This window comes from Cryptomeria japonica, chromosome 2 (genome assembly GCF_030272615.1).
Source record: "Cryptomeria japonica chromosome 2, Sugi_1.0, whole genome shotgun sequence".
In the NCBI taxonomy this organism is placed as follows: domain Eukaryota; kingdom Viridiplantae; phylum Streptophyta; class Pinopsida; order Cupressales; family Cupressaceae; genus Cryptomeria; species Cryptomeria japonica.
Genome location: NC_081406.1, coordinates 661,813,521 through 661,818,673, shown reverse-complemented (window position 1 = coordinate 661,818,673; position 5,153 = coordinate 661,813,521).

Sequence of the window (5,153 nt, the reverse complement as noted above, 5' to 3'; positions counted from 1 at the left end):
GTTCATTCATAAAATAATAATTCTATTTATAGAATATGTTTTAATAAGAAATGCATATATTGATTTTCATCATTTAATAATGTGGACCAAAGAGAACACCATACTATGCCAAACAAATTCGCTCAAGTAGAAGAGATGCTCATAGAAAGAGTAAACCAAATTTTACAAGTAATCTACACTTCTAGAGGGCTTTACAAAAACAAGTGCTGCAGGCAGCGAAGTTCCTGCTCGAGATTGCTAAAACAGTTTTGATTTTGTCTTTAGAAAACTAGATTGTTTCTAGTGTAAATTATACACATACAGTTTTGATTTCAATGCTATAAATTATGGTAGTTCCTAAAACAATAAATAATAGGAATATAATTGTCACACAGGAGTGATAACCCATCCAGATTTTTCATTGTTTATTTGGCCAATATAATTTGAAAACCAAAGAATCTCTGTAAACCAAAGAAGCTTGTATATAAGAAAAATAGTAACATTGAAAAAAACATGGAGTAACTGTCTAATCATTGAAAATAATTTGCCAACTTGCCAAATGATGCAGAAAAGTCATAATTCAAATAATCTCCCTTCTCCCCTTTGTTAGGTAGTAGCAGGCAGTAGCGGGTGATACACAAATATTTTTGCCAGATGGACAAGGATTTTGGAAAACTTCACATGATCATAATATAGTTGTTTGATTTTTTCCCTAAAACGTATTTCAACTCAGAGCTGCTATTGGGCTATAATATCTCTCAAAAGTCGAGTTATAAATGTGAAATCCTGTCATTTCCTCACAGAAAAGAAAATCTGCACAATCTTGCTCACACAACATATTAAAAGTACTCCAATTCATTGCAGTTTTGATCATAGAAAAATTCGTTCTTTCATTTAAAAATAATGAATTGCTATATGAAACATAATACAAATGAATCTCTATATGGATTTTAAAATGTACAATAACTGATCTCAAACATAATACAAATGATTGTACTGCATTATGCTTGTTCGTGAATTACTTTTCTAACAAGATTTTGCAATAACCATCAAGAATTCAATACATTGGATTTTCTGTACATGAATTGAAGAATGACAAGTGGCCATCATGTAAAATATTATAGCCAAACATCATGGGTATATTTTGAATAAGCTGTTACTGATATCTTGTAAGTTCAATACTACCTACTTCACCTTGGCATTTATGAAAGCTGATTTATTGATAGTACAACTAGCTTGACCTGTGGACTTAAATATAACCCTTGGACGCAAAGGGCATGTTAGAAGACCATCTCTGCCATTTGATTTCAAAACCGTTGCCTCACTTGTGTTTTTGTCTCTGAATAAATATCATTATGCTGCAGTCAAAATCACCTTGCCTAAAATCACAGAAGAGGAGTTCGCTTCAGCCCCACTGACACTGACCTTTAGCTAGTAGGGTTGTGACAAAGGAATAAATAACAGGAATCATGAAAGAATTATATAATGTCACTCTTAGAATAGGAAGCATCTGAGGAAGGATATATCAGAACCCTAGCTCTCAAAAATAAAACTTGATCAATTGTAACATGGAGCCTCCGTGTAGGATTTAGAGAAAATTAAACTATACAACATAGCTTATTGAATGATATATACTTGTCCAAGAAATTTGTTTGAAGCCATTGCTTAATGAATGGTATATACTTGTCCACAAAATCTGATTAAATTTCTTCACCACATCGCCAGCTAATGATTCAGATGCTTCTGCGTTAGCACAACTGTAAACCCTAAAATCACCGTCTTTATAGATTCCACCTTGCCTTGAATCACAGAAAAGAGCTTCGTTTCAGCCCCATTAACCGTGAGCTTTAGCAAGGGCTGTAACAAAGAAAGAACTACAGAAATCGAGAAAGAATTAAGTTATTTCACTCTTAGAAAAGGAAGCATCTAAGGAAGATTTTCTCAAAACCCTAGCTCTCCAAAATAAAACTTGACCAATATAATACATACCCTCCGTGAAGGATTTGGAGGAAATGAAACTATACAACAGAGTAGAAAAAAGAACTGAAGTAGATGATTCGTCAGAAGCCATAGCTTAACGCATGATATGCATAACCAATTTGGATGAATGGATTGAACTATAGAAATAAAGTAGGTGATTCGTTGAACAGATGGTAAATAGGGATGTAAATTAGATGATATAAAAAAGTATTTGTTATAAAGTTTGAAATCTAAAAGCCACCACGCTCATTATAGAGCTTACTGGGAAGTTCAACCTACACTGCTTATCTGTGGGTATGCTGGAGACTACAGGTGCAACTCTCATCGATGCCCACGTGTAGCATGCATGCAAAAATAATAAAACCATAGTTGCCAACTGTTTGTTTCAGCTATTCTTGTTTTGCAGTCTCTTGCACCGACGGTGATCACCAAGAATGAGTATCCCAATAACACTATTTTGTCAGCCTTGCTCTCGGAAGTGAATACCCCAAGATTTGCCAACCTTCGTTAATCGTGCATTCTCTCTTATGGGAACCTGTGAATAGCTCTGAATGCCTCTGTCATCCATGTGCAATACCAATCAGAGATCGCCACAAAATTTGCTTAAAACATTTTGCTTAAATAATATGCAAGTTGAACAACTTGACATTAGGCAAGACAAAAATATTTGCAAATACTGGTTTCTGATTCGCCCATTGCAATTGGATTAATTACTAGTTAACAAAAGAGGCCTCCACTATAGTCCCTGCAGGCAGGAACTAACAATGGTCACATGTTTAGCTTCCCACAAGTTTTTAAAAAAAAAGTACTTCCACATAAAATTAAAGGCTTGGATGTCCTAATAATTCAAACCTGGCATACATGAGGAAACTATTATGACTGTTATGAAAGTAGAAGTCGTATTAGAGATGCATTGTGCAATACAAGGTTAAATACATGACTCATAATATAGCGATTTTGAAATAAATGTCAACTACCTAGCACAACTCCCTAAAACAAACTTTTAAAAATTTCAAGCATGCTTCACATCACTGAAATTGATAAAGAAACAGTGGTCCCAAATAATGAATCTAGTACTAAAAAAGACTAAACTAACAATAGATCAACATACACATCATCATTTATGGTTAGATTACCAAGTAGATTTCACGAGCTAGAAATCAATTACAAATACTAGTATTTAAAGATCCAATTGATAACATTATTAACTAGCCAAAAATAAGATCATTCATAATAAATGAATATAATATTAAGGTCCATTTTAATATGAAATTTCCCACACTCTTTCCAGATGGCAATGCATCACAAAAGCAACCATGAATTATGGAAGTACACATGCATGAACATGTATTACATGTAATGAGGTTTCATGAATAGGTATTTGGAAGGCATCCAAGGTTTCTATATTTTATCTTCAATCTAATGTTGTTCCATCATAGCCAAGGACCTACAATGATTTTCATTAAAAAATACAAAATAAAACATACCAATCACTCTTGAAAAATTTCATACACACTTAAAAATATTGCTAACATATTGTTGGCTAAGCAACTTATACATTTCAGATCTTCCTTGAGAGAAAAAAGACCACATTGGAATGAGTTTCATGTGAAGCTCTGAAATATGATAAACCAAATAGGAACACCCACTCTATTCCTCACATTAAGTGCAATAGATACAAATTGAATAGATTTATAACTACTCTCAAATGACACAATATTTACAATGCAATCAAACATAAACTACACAAATAACTTAATTAATAATGGGATGGACAAGGGTAATCCAAGGCATGTTGGAAGTAGGGGGTGTTGAGAGATCATAATGATAGGTTTTTTTCAATAGTGGAACTCCCTTTGGGAACTTAGACAAACCACTTTGTTGAAGCTAGTTCACGACCTACAATGGTTTCAAACTTGCTCAATCTCTTGGTTTCAAGAAATTTTGGTTAGAGGGTGATTCTCTCAACATTATCAATTTCCTTAAAAGGACACAACATTCAAGTTGGACTATTGAAGGTTTGATTAGAGATTTTATTTCTATTATTAACTCCTTTGATGTTAGCCATGTCTCCCATATTTATTGGGAGGGTAATAAGGTTGCAGATTATTTTTCCAGCCTAGGCATTACCAATGGTGTTTTTTAAAGATGGGGTATTGACGACCCCCTCCCCCTTGATATCAAGGCAACCAATAATAATAAAATCCTTAAATGTTAATGTGGCGAGGTCATTAAATGTTAAAGTGGCGAGATAATTCAATTTCATGGTGAACCCTTGTCACATTGATTGCAGTCTCACATAGATTCTTGGTTTGTTTTTGGGCTTCCTTATTTTATGGTGGTATTTAATTTGTTTCTACATGTTGTTTGTGATATTTTCTTATAAAAAATTTAACTTGGAAGGGCATGAAAACTACCTTGAACCAAGTTCTTGTGATGATACTAATAAAGATTGTAAAGGCTGGGATATCTTGGTTGTTGGTGGGGTTGCTCCTTTCATGGAGAAACTCCATATGTTGATCCTCAAGTCACCAAGGATTTTACTAAAAGTTGGAAAAACCACATTGTCTATGTCAATGGGATTGAATTGGAGATTTCTAAGGATTTGATTGGCCAAATTATTTGCTTATCAATTGAATGGAGGAAGATTTTTAGGGACCACAAAGATTTCGAAGCTATTATGAATAAGTTCTTCAATAAGAAAGAGAAGGATAAGTTGGTTAAGTTTTCATTCAATGGTTACGATTGAAGCTCCATCAAGCCTTTACGGACCCAAGTTGCTTATGCCATTATGAGGTATTTTACCCTTGATGAGAGATACACTGGTCTTTACATTTAATTTTACTAAATCATTTTTGCCACAAAGAAATGTGTGTCTTTTCCCTTTTATCTATTATCTTCTCTTGAGGCCCTAGAATTAGAGACAAAAAAAAGAATTTTAGGTCCTTAGTCCTTCATGAGAGTTTAATTCTTCTAATAATGGAATACGAGAAATTCATTTCTATTCCCATGGAGCCTAAACAAACCCCTTCTAAAAAGGTATATAAACCCTATCATGTTTATTATTTAGACATGAGTACCGATACATAGGACAAATCAATTGAGGAGGAATTGGAGGTTGATGAAGATGAAGGAGACTTTGACCCCTATAAGAAAAACCCTAATAAATATGTGAAGGTTGAAATCTCCTAGTC